This window comes from Glycine soja, chromosome 5, assembly GCF_004193775.1.
Source record: "Glycine soja cultivar W05 chromosome 5, ASM419377v2, whole genome shotgun sequence".
In the NCBI taxonomy this organism is placed as follows: Eukaryota; Viridiplantae; Streptophyta; class Magnoliopsida; order Fabales; family Fabaceae; genus Glycine; species Glycine soja.
This window is the reverse complement of record NC_041006.1, coordinates 8,960,793-8,973,763: the sequence shown is the minus strand read 5'-3', so window position 1 is coordinate 8,973,763 and position 12,971 is coordinate 8,960,793. Positions and strand designations below refer to the sequence as shown.

The 12,971-nt window shown below is 35.6% G+C and overlaps 1 non-coding gene across 1 annotated transcript; it reads right to left on the bottom strand.

Annotated features, from left to right (window-relative positions):
• Positions 1-9,416: 9,416 nt before the first annotated feature.
• LOC114413913 lies at positions 9,417-9,522 on the bottom strand. Its single transcript, XR_003667053.1, has one exon. It is a non-coding gene; the product is annotated as a small nucleolar RNA R71 (small nucleolar RNA).
• Between the last annotated feature and the right edge of the window lie 3,449 nt (positions 9,523-12,971).

Genomic DNA, 12,971 nt, shown 5'->3' with positions numbered 1-12,971 from the left:
AAAGAAGATTAGTACAATATAATTTAAAGGCCAAAAATATTATTACATCTGCCCTAGGAATAGATGAATACTTTAGGGTTTCAAATTGTAAAAGTGCTAAGGATATGTGGGATACACTACAAGTAACGCATGAAGGCACAACAGATGTTAAAAGATCTAGGATAAACACTTTAACTCGTGAATATGAACTTTTTAGGATGAATATAAATGAAAGTATACAAGACATGCAAAAGAGATTTACACACATAGTTAATCATCTTGCATCTCTAGTAAAAACTTTTCAAAATGAAGATCTAGTAAATAAAGTTTTAAGATGTCTTAATAGAGAATGGCAACCAAAGGTAACAGCCATCACAGAATCTCAAGATTTGTCTAGTATGTCTCTTGCTACGTTATTTGGAAAATTGCAGGAGCATGAAATGGAATTATTGAGATTAAATCAACATGAAGAAACTAATAAGAAGAAGAAGGGAATCGCTCTTAAAGCCTCATCTGCAATCCAAGAAGACAGTGATAAAGAAGATTCAATTGACTTGGATAATGATGAAGATATTAGTCTTTTTGTAAAAAGATTCAACAAGTTCCTGAGAGTCAGAGGAAATCAAAAGAGGCCCAATTTTAAACATAAAAGAAGGACAGAAACTTCATCCTCTACTCTAAAATGCTTTGAGTGCAATCAACCTGGACATCAGAGGGTTGATTGTCCCATCTTCAAGAAAAAGATGGAGAAGTCTGAAAAGAAAAATATCAATGAAAAGAAATTGAAGAAAGCATACATTACATGGGATGAAAACAATATGGAATCTTTTGAAGATTCAGAAAATGAAGAGATAAACCTCTGCCTTATGGCTAAAAGTTATGAAAGTGATGAAGAGGTAACATCTTCAAATAACTTATCTATTTCTTTTGATGAATTGCAAGATGCATTTGCTTATCTGCATAAAGAGTCAATTAAACTTGCAAAGTTAGTTTCATCTTCTAAGAAAACAATCTCAAATTTAGAAAATGAAATTTCAAAATTAAACAAAGAATTAGATCATCTTAGAAATGAAGTCTCAATTTCTAAACCAAATGAAAAAGTTCATATCTCTACTATTTCTGACAAGAAAATGTCAGATTCTTGTAGTTGTTGTGAAAAGTATGAAAAAGAAATCAAAGAGTTGAAAAACTCATTTGCAAAATTCTCTTATAGTAAAAATAATTTAGATGTCATATTAGGAAAACAAAGACATGCCTCCAATAAGGCTGGACTAGGATATAAATCTGAAAAACAACAAAAATTTCATAAAAACTTCTATACTTCCACACAAAAATATAATTCTAGTTTTATCAGATGTTTTTACTGTGGAAGAAAAGGGCATGGCACATCTACATGCTATTTTAGAAGAAATTGTAACATTATTAAAATGATTTGGGTCCCAAAAGGATCTGTTATTCATACTAACACACAAGGACCCAATAAAGTTTGGGTACCTAAGTTACAACGTTGATTTTGTAGGAACCCTTGAAGAAAAAGTGGTACATAGATAGCGGATGCTCAAAACATATGACGGGAGACGAATCAAAATTCACACATATCTCTCCCAAGAAAAGCGGACATGTAACTTATGGTGACAACAACAAAGGTAGAATTCTTGGAGTTGGAAAAATAGGTACAAATTCTTCAACCTCCATTGAAAATGTTCTACTTGTTGAAGGTCTTAAACATAGTCTGCTTAGTGTGAGTCAATTATGTGACAAAGGCTATCTGGTATCATTTGATTCTCAAAAGTGTGTCATTGAACATAAACATGATACGAATATAAAGCATATAGGGTTTAGAGTCAACAATGTTTACATGATAGATTTAAGTCAAAAACTAGATAATAATCAATGTTTTCTTAGTAAAGATGATGATCCATGGTTATGGCATAAACGGATTGCACATATAAACATGGAACATTTAAATAGATTAATATCAAAAGATTTAGTTGTTGGTTTGCCAAAACTAAGATTTGAAAATAATAGGCTATGTGATGCTTGTCAAAAGGGAAAACAAACTAGAGTTTCTTTCAAATCTAAAAACATTGTTTCAACTACTCAACCCTTACAATTACTACATATGGATTTGTTTGGTCCTTCCAGAATCATGAGTTTTGGAGGAAGTTACTATGCTCTTGTTATAGTTTATGATTATTCTAGATACACATGGACTCTTTTTATCACTCATAAGAATGATGCATTCCAAGCATTTAGAAAACTTGAAAAAATCATTTAAAATAAGAAAAATCTCAAGATTATATCTATTAGGAGTGATCATGGGGGTGAGTTTGAAAATAAAGAATTTGAATTATTTTGTGATAAGCATGGGATTGAGCATAATTTTTCTGCACCAAGAACCCCTCAACAAAATGGTGTTGTTGAAAGGAAAAATAGATCTTTGGAAGAGATTGCTAGAACTTTATTAAATGATACACCTCTTCCAAAATATTTTTGGGCTGAAGCCGTTAACACTGCATGCTACATTTTAAATAGGGCTTTAATAAGACCCATCTTAAAGAAAACTCCATATGAATTGTTCAATGGCAGAAAACCAAACATCTCACATTTTCATATCTTTGGTTGTAAATGTTTTGTATTGAATAATGGAAAAGATAACTTAGGAAAATTTGATGCTAAGTCAGATGAAGGTATTTTCCTTGGATATTCTCTGCATAGTAAAGCTTATAGAATATATAATAAAAGAACAATGACAATTGAAGAGTCTATACATGTTTCCTTTGATGAGTCTAATGCCATTCTTCCAAGGAAGGATTTTTTAGATGATATTTCAGATTCCTTAGAAGATACACATATTCATGGAAATGATTCTAAAGAAAAAGATGAAGGAAGCAATGAGGATTCTCAAAATAATGGGGCTAGAGGAAATAATGAACTTCCAAGAGAATGGAAAGCCTCAAGAGATCATCCCCTCGACAACATTATTGGTGATATATCAAAAGGGGTAACAACTAGACATTCTCTTAAAGATTTATGCAATAATATGGCTTTTGTATCTATGATTGAACCTAAAAATATAAAAGAAGCCACAGTAGATGATAACTGGATCATTGTCATGCAAGAAGAACTGAATCAATTTGAAAGAAACAATGTGTGGAAACTAGTAGAAAAACCTGAAAATTATCCTGTCATAGGAACAAAATGGGTTTTTAGAAATAAATTAGATGAACATGGCATAATTATTAGAAATAAGGCTAGGTTAGTAGCAAAAGGGTATAATCAAGAAGAGGGAATAGACTAGGAAGAAACATATGCTCCAGTTGCAAGATTAGAAGCCATTAGAATGCTCTTAGCATATGCATCCATAATGAATTTTAAGCTCTATCAAATGGATGTTAAAAGTGCTTTTCTAAATGGTTTAATTCAAGAACAAGTATATGTTGAACAACCTCCAGGTTTTGAAATCCCAGATAAACCAAATCATGTTTATAAATTACAAAAAGGCTCTTTATGGTTTGAAACAAGCCCCTAGGGCGTGGTATGAACGTTTAAGTAATTTTCTCCTAGAAAAAGAATTTTCTAGAGGAAAAGTGGATACCACATTATTCATAAAGAGAAAGCATAATGATATTTTATTGGTTCAAATATATGTTGATGATATAATTTTTGGATCCACTAATGATTCATTGTGCAAGGAGTTTTCCCTTGATATGCAAAGTGAATTTGAAATGTCAATGATGGGAGAACTAAAGTACTTCCTGGGATTACAAATCAAGTAAACTCAAGAAGGTATATTCATCAATCAATCCAAGTACTGCAAGGAATTGATCAAAAGATTTGGGATGGAAAGTGCAAAACACATGGCTACACCGATGAGCACTAGCTGTTACTTAGATAAAGATGAATCAGGTCAATCAATAGACATGAAACAGTATCGAGGTATGATCGGATCTCTTCTCTATTTATCTGCTAGTAGGCCTGATATTATGTTTAGTGTATGCATGTGTGCTAGGTTTCAATCCAACCCTAAACAATCACATTTGAGTGCAGTTAAGAGAATCATGAGATATCTATTAGGTACAATAAATTTAGGATTATGGTATCCTAAGAACTCAACATGTAACTTAATAGGATATTCTGATTCTGACTTTGCCAGATCTAAAACTGATAGAAAAAGCACAAGTGGAACTTGTCAATTCATTGGATCCGCTCTTGTCTCATGGCATAGTAAGAAACAAAACAGTGTTGCTTTATCCACTGCTGAAGCGGAATATATTTCTGCCGGCAGTTGTTGTGCACAAATTTTATGGATGAAGCAACAATTATCTGACTATGGTATCCTTTTTATTCGTATACCTATTAGGTGTGATAATACTAGTGCCATAAATCTATCCAAAAACCCTGTTCAACACTCTAGAACCAAACATATAGAAATTAGGCACCATTTTCTTAGAGATCATGTCCTAAAGAGAGACTGTATATTAGAGTTCGTTGATACAAAGAATCAGCTTGCTGATATCTTTACAAAACCTCTCCCAAAAGAAATATTCTTTTCAATAAGAAGAGAATTAGGCCTTTTAGACCTTAGTGATTTGGATAGGTAATTTTTATGAATGATTGATTGTGTTTTGATTAAGTATGACACTTGTTTTGTTTAATTTAGTTTAGTTTTCTTGTTAGTATAATTAACTCTTAAAATAGTATAAGTTTTTAGACTTCGAAATAAGTTTTTCTTTTATGAAAAGGCTATTTTTTGTTCTGGTAATCGATTACATGAATACTATAATCGATTACACTAGAACAAATGGCCTGTAATCGATTACAGTATTCATGTAATCGATTACCAGTAGGCTGCCTCCTCCTGTAATCGATTACCATTACTTGTAATCGATTACCACGCGTCCTGCTCTATAAATATCACATTTTCCAGAAATCCCTGCGCAGCCCCTTCCTCCTTGCGACGTTCCTCCATTCCCAAACCTCCAAATCTTCCTATCTCACTCATTTCTTCATCAAATCAACTCCCGTAAATTGCAATCTTCTTCTCTTTCATTTTTCTTTTGATTTCACCGATTGAAATCTGCAAAAACTCCTTCAAATGGCAGAATCGTCAAAGAAACGTAAGGGTTCATCCTCCTCCGCTTCGGCTTCAAGAGCTCATCGTTCCGGAGCCACTAGCGCATCCACAACACCAATTCCACCCTCATTATCCTCTTCCACATTGTTTTCTTCCGAAGAATAGCAGAAACGGTATTCAAATCTCTTCTCATCTCGTTCCATTATCGACCCTAAGTTTATTGATATGGAATTCTTTTCTGCTGAAACTTTTGATTGCATTCAAGCCTTTCAGAACCTAGGTCTTATACCTTTCATGTCATTACAATTGCCTGTTTATCCTAATTGGTTAAAGCCTTTTATTGTAATCTTGAAATTCAGGACAGCACTTTAATTTCTGAGGTTTTTGGGATAAAAATGGTCATTGACCAATCCCTTTTCCATGACTTAACCCAATTGTCCAGTGACGGTGTACCATTTGAAGGTACACTGAATGACGATTGGAAGTTTGATTTTTCTGCACATGATGCCTACCAGTTGGTTTGCACCAACAATGCGGATATGACCGGACACCTTCTTGCCGGTTCATTGGCTTTTGAAAGTCGCATCCTACATTATCTGATTGTGCGGATTTTGCTTCCACGATCTTCCAATCTTGCCCAAGTTTCTAAGGAAGATCTTGTTATCATGTGGGCCTTTCATACCGGCCGTCAACTTGACTGGGCACATCTTGTAAGATATCGCATGCATAAGGCATTGCGATTAAATGCACCTTTGCCATATCCACATCTTGTCACACTCTTTTTCCGCCATTTTCAAATTCCTCTTGATTCTGAACCTTATGTTCCAATCAAGAGATCCTTTTTAATTGGTGCTGCTATGATTGCTTCTTTTGGTTACCGCAATGACCATGATGGCTCTTGGGTCAAAAAGGGTGCTCAACCCGCTGATGAAGAAGGCAACCTACCAGTTGAAGATAATTCCACTCTTCTTCGAAGGCTTATGGACAAGTTTGATGGACTTCAGACTTTTGTTGGTGACAAGTTTGATGCCATGGAATTGCAAGTCGACATGTGGTTCGATGCCATGGAATCAAGGATCACCAAAGTTGAAGAAGATGTCTCCTTCATCCGTACTTGCTTTGATCCACCACCACCGCCTCCATCATCCTCTTAGCTTAAGTATTATGACTAAGTATTATTAGTAATTAAGTATTATTAGTACTTTGGTTTATCGCCGTGTATTTGGCTTATTATTGCTTAGTTATCGTAATCTTGCACTTATATTATAATTCTTGACTTTGATTTGGTTGGTTATGACAATGTATGGATTTATTTTGGTTTATTGTATGGCTCTGTTTGGATATTAATTATGGTGCTTAGTTCTTTTTGATGTTGCCAAAGGGGGAGAGAACTTGAGAGGAGAACTTGGGTTAGAAATCAATTATCAATTAGAAATTTATCATTAAGTAAAGTTAGGCATACATGCCAAAAGATAAGGGGAGTAAGGGTTGTGTGAACGTGCTATCATCTTGTATATAGCTTGTCTTGATTTCAGGGATTGTCATCATCAAAAAGGGGGAGATTGTAGACAAAGGATCAAGCTGATGTTTTGATGATGCCAAAGGATCACATGCGTCTCAAAGCTTTATTTAAGACAAAGAAATTAAAGATATTCAAGATGGATGATCAAGACAGTCTTTAGAGTCTTAGAAAGGGTATATTAAATAGGAAGGGAATTCCAATTGAAGTAGCAAAAGGTTTGGTCAAGAAATTTAAGTTAAAAAGTCTTTTACAAGAAATTTACTCTCTGGTAATCGATTACCAGAGGATGTAATCAATTACCAATGGCCAAAACTGATTTACAACATCTATTAAAATTTGAATTCAAAATTTGCATTGTGTAATCGATTACACATATATGGTAATCGATTACCAGCAGTTTCTGAACGTTTTAATTCAAATTTTAAAGCTTGTAATCGATTACACACATACTGTAATCGATTACCAGAGGAGATTTTCAGAAAATATTCTCAACAGTCACATCTTTTTGTGTGGTTCTTGAATGGCTATCAAAGGCCTATATATATGTGACTTGAGACACGAATTTGAAAAGAGTTTTTCAAAACAAAAAGGTCTTATCCTCTTATAAAGCAAAATCGTTTTATCCTCTTACAAATTCCTTGGCCAAATTACTTGTGATTCAATAAGGAATTATTTGAGTGCTCAAATTGTTCAATCTATCTCTTTCAAGAGAGATTTCTTCTTTTCTTCTTCTTTATTCTGAAAAGGGATTAAGAGACCGAGGGTCTCTTGTTGTGAAAGAATTGTAAACACAAAGGAAGGGTTGTCCTTGTGTGTTTAGAACTTGTAAAAGGAATTTACAAGATAGTGGAACTTTCAAGCGGGTTGCTTGGGGACTGGACGTAGGCACAAGGGTGTGGCCGAACCAGTATAAATCTGAGTTTGCACTTTCTCTTCCCTTAAACTCCTTTATTTATTATTGTTTTATATTCATATTCAAATTGTTCTATTTGAATCAACATTTAAGAAATTCATTATTAAGGGAATTTTTAACTTGAATAAAAAGTTAAATAGAATTTTTAATTGGGGAAATAATTTGTGATATCTTAATTCAACCTCCCTTTCTTAAGATATCTGAGGCCACTTGTCCAACAGTTGTCAACTTGGTTATCATCATGGTTGTGCTAATTTCATTAGGGCTCAACGTCGAAAATTCATTAAAGCCTTCGTGGATTGATCATGACTCAACTTAGATCTGCATCCAAAAAACCATCATGACGTTGAATTGATCAAGGCTATGATCAAAACACACTGGCAGTCACTTATACTGAGGGTATAAATAGATTCTTTTAGACCTTAGGTTTTTAGTTTTTATTTTTTTGTGTATTTGTGAGTTTTGAGAGAGTGAGAGTATTGTGTAAGAGTATTTAGCCCCAACAAAGCGTGGAGATCACGATTAGGAAGATTCCTCATCCGGATTTTGACCTTCTTGGTATGTTTGTACTTCTTTTTAAGAATTCTATCATGTTCATGGCTATGCTAGTGTCCCTAGTGTAGGGATTATGATGTAACCTACCTTGAATCCCTTTCTTGATTTTAATGAGATTCTCAATGTTATTTGGTTAATTGATTCTCTTTTGCTTAATTTGTATTTTGAAATGGTCATTCCAATACATAATCGATTGCATAGTAGTGATCATTTGCATGTAATTGGTAGAATTAGGAAGATTGTGTTTTATACCAAATTACATAGCCAAATTGGTTGGATAATCTCTAATAGGTTAATTAGGAAACTAAATAATCACCCTGATCATCAATCTTAATCCATAATTAACACATCAATTGTCAATTGAGTATTGTTTAAGGCCAAAAGCATTATTAAACCACCTCCAATGGCTAATAATTGACTTTAGAAAACAACCATTAACAATTATAAGAATCTTTTTAGAATTAGGATTAGGGGAATTGGTTGTGTTAAATCATAATCCTTGGATATTCATCTCATCTTATCTTTCACATTATCTAGCTTGTTTAGATTCATGTGCATTAGATAATTATTTTATCAATCACACCTTTATTTCAAATTCTTTCTTCAATTACTTAGCTACAAAATATATTATTATGGAAACACAATTAGTCCTTTGGGTTCAATATCTGAACTTTTAGTCCTTGATACTACTGTGTAGGGTACACCTGTCCTCGTGCATTAATATTTTAGGCATCAAGCTTTTGGCGTTGTTGTTGGGGACTAGTTGTAGAGTTCCCGAGTAATTAGTTTTTTTTAATGAGTAATTTTGTTTGTGGTAATTATTTAATTCTTTATTTATTTTTCCATTGCCTATGACGCTTGAGCCCTTTTTACTTATTTTGATAGTGCATGCAAACCAAGTCTCAAAGGCCAAAACTTTTAGAAGAATGTGAGATAGAAAGAATTGCTCACAAACTTTGAAAAGAGCAATGAGCAAGAGCAATGGTCGAGGCAGATGATGCTACGCGAACATTGATGAACTATCTCACCCCCAAGGTGGGAGAAAGTAATAGCATTCAATTACCAGCCCTGCCCTAGGGAGTTACCTTTAACTTCAAACATGGGTTCCTCCAAATGATTGAAACTAACTAGTTCAATGGAGGTTCCCAAAAGGACCTCATGATGCACTTGAGGAGGTTCTTAAGGTTCTGTAACATGATCAAACAACCCAACATTAGCAAAGAGTATGTAAGGTTGGTTGTCTTTTTCCTTCTTTCTAAATGGGAAAGCATGAGAGTGGCTTAGTTCACTTTCAGAGGATAGCATTACCAATTGGACCCAATGTTCCAATGCCTTCCTTTGAAGGTACTTCTCTGTGATGAAGACTAATAAGCTTCAAAAGGACATTAGCAACTTCACTCAAAATGAACAAGAGAACTCTTCAGAAGCCTGGGAAAGATTCCAAGAGTTACTCAGGAGTTGCCCACATCATGGGTTTAACCAGTAAAGGATAGTGTACATTTCTATAGTGGAGTGTCCTCTCACAACATGACTGGCCTTGATGTATGTCAAGGCAATTTGATCATGAAGCCAACCGTTAATGCCATTATAATCATTGAAGATATGTGCTCAAATCCCTATCACAATTATGGGGTTAGGAGAATCATGAAGACGCTCGATCAACCAGGTGGAAACTGAAGCAGCTACTTTTGGCCTTGGACGATAGATTTAAGCATTGTCCAAGAAATTCAGAGTTGAATGAAAGCTAAGTCTCAAGTGCCTATCTCTACACCTCCCAATCACACTTGTGATAGGTGTGGATGTGTTCATGGTCTAGGAGAATGCACTGTGGAAGGTGAGTTGGCTCAAGCCATGGATGAGCTTAATTATGTGAGAGGGAGGAACAATCACTATGAGCAGTTCTTTAACAACAACAACTTCCATCAGGGATAGAATTACAAGCAGGGGTTGAATCAAAACTTGCATAGGCCTCCCCACATGCAAAATCAAAGGCATAAAGAAGAGGAGAGAGAACCCGGTATACAAGAAGTGTGGATGCAATAATCTCCCAAAATGATCGACGCATGAAGCTTGTAAAGTCTTAGCTCACTTCTATACATTCTCTTTTGTCACAAAGAGCTCCTGGCACACTTCCTTATCTAACTAAAACTATTCCAAAGAAGGAAGAGGCCAAGGTTATCATGACATGAAGCAAGAAATTTAAAGAGGACTTGAAGAAGAAAGAGAAGTCTACTCTAAATGCCACAAAAGAAGTTCTTATTGAAGAGAGCCTAGTGCCAAAAAAAAGAGGTAAAGGAAAAGGAGGTACTAACATCTCCTTAGGTAAGCATTCCTTTCCTTCAAAGGGTCAAAAGTGAGCAACATGATGTGCAATTCAAAAAGTTTATTGATGTAATAAGAAACTTCACATCCACATTCTTTTCATTGAGGTTATTTCACAAATGCCAAAATATGACTGTCATACCCTAATTTCGTCCGGGGACCTTTGCTTGGTGGCATGCAACTTGTGTTTGGTCATTTTGAGGTACTTGGCACCCCTCATTAGGCAATTTGTGAAGTTCTGTGACGTGCCGAAAATCAAAAGAAAGTATTGATGCACAATCCGTAAGGTTCCGTTACACACCGGAAATCAAAAAGGAAGCATCGTTGCACAATTCGTGAGGTTCCGTAACATTCCGTAAGTCAAAAAAGGGATGATTATGTAATCCGCAAGGTTCCGTAACATTACGGAAAGAAAGCAAGTATCTTTACGAAATTCGTAAGTTTCCGTAACTTTACGAAAAAAGAATCACCAAAAAAAGTCAAAGGGGGTGTATTTAGTAAAATGGGGGGTGCAAATAGTAATCTTCGAATCTGGGCCCTTCTAGAGGTTTCTGGGCAATTTCTTGCTTAAGGATGAAGTAACCTAGCTCGCCGGCGAGCTAGATGGCCACCACACCCCCCGTTTTGTTGAAAAATGGGATTCCGGGGCTTCCGGGACACCCGTAATGCTTCCGTAAAATTCCCATAACTCTAAATAAGCATAATTAACTTAATACGGGTGAGACGGAAGAGAAAAAAAGAAGAAAATCAAGTCCTATATGATTCCGTAAGGCTTCCGTAACTTTTCCATAAATTACGAAAGAAGGGGGGTGAACTTATCCAAATTGGGGGGTGCAAATAGCAATTTCGAAATTTTGAATTGGGCCTTCCAGAATGTTTTTTGAAGCTGGGTTGCTTCTGGAGGAAGCAATCCAGCTCGCCTGGGCGAGCTGGGCGGCAACCTCATCCCCCTTTTTCCTATAAATAGGCTGAAGGGGGCTGTTCTAAGGATCCCCCAGCCCCCTGGCTATGTATTTCAGCTGTTTTGGGTGAAAAAAATTGTTTCCGTGATGAAAATTGAAGCCGAGGTGCTTCCGTAACGCTTCCGAGATGTTTCCGTAAGCAAATCCGTGAAGGTTTTCATCCGTTCTTCACCGTTCTTCATCGGTTCTTCATTCTTCAACGGGTAAGTTTTCGAATCCGAGACTTTCAATTCATTTCTTGTTTTTTTAAGCTTTCATCTTTATTTCGTTCGTTTTCGATTTCTTTTCTTCTGTCTTTAATGCGCTTTTACCGTTTATTTAAGTCGTTTTCTCACCTAATAAATGATAAAATGAATTTCAACCGATCATTTGTGTTGTAATCTCATATAATCACTTTTAAAACGAAATCCAACCGATCGTTCACGCTATAACCTCGGTTAAACCAAAAAAAGTAAAATAATCAAAATATCTTGAAAAATAATAATAAAATAATCAAAATATCTTTGAACAAAATAACCAAAAAAATCAATCGGACGTTTTTCTTTGAAAGTTTCCTTGAATGAATTGATTAATAACCAAAGTGAAACTAAGACTAAAATAGACTCACAAATCAAGTTTTGTCCGAAAAATCACTAAAAATCGTTTTAAGGTCCAACACCTTAAATGGTCCTCTTTGCTTTTATCGGTTAACATGGACCGTTCAAAAGCATAAAATCAACATGTAACTTTACCGCTGTTGCAAGAACTACATAGGTCTGATTTCCTCATCGCAATTGAGGATACGTAGGAGCAAAAGCCCCGCTTTTGTCGACCACCCCGAGAGATCGTTAATGGTCCAAGTGCCTTAACGTTTCTCTCCTTTCAAAAACAAGAGATCGTTAGTGGTCCAACGCCTTAACGTTTCTCTCCTTTCAAAATCGAAAGATCGTTTAATGGTCCAACACCTTAAATGACCTTCTTGTTCAATCAAAATATATCTTGCAAAAAGATAAAAAAAAATAACTTAACCAAACACTTTGTTCCGAAAGAACTACGTAGGTCTGATTTCCTCATCACAATTGAGGAATACGTAGGAGCAAAGGGAAACACCCTTGTCGACCACAAAAAGATAAAAAATATAAAAAGGGTATAAAGGATATAAGGACATAAAAGGGAACGTAAAAATCAAAGTCATGTTTGCACATTCGATTAAAGGCTGTCGTCCCTTGTGACGGACGTGTGGGGTGCTAATACCTTCCCCGTGCGTAAATACAACTCCCGAGCCTTTCACTTAAAAATTCGTAGATCGCGTCTTATTTTGAACAGGAGTCAAGAACTTACTTTGAACAGGAGTCAAGAACTTCCCCGATTGCTAGCCAAGGCCAAAGCAGTGGCGGACACCTACTCCGCCCCCGAGGAGATCCACGGACTTCTCAGCTATTGTCAGCATATGATAGACTTAATGGACCATATGATTGGAAACCGCTAGGAAGTTTGTATTGTCGCTCAGATCTTGACTAGTTATAACTTTTTGAATAAGATGAGTTTATCCCACATTTTTACTCCAAAAATCAGTGCGAATCAAGTCCCTCCCGCATTTTATCTCTAGCATGCATTGTATGTTGGTCTCGTCTTTTGTCACGGGAAGCCGGAAGGTCCATA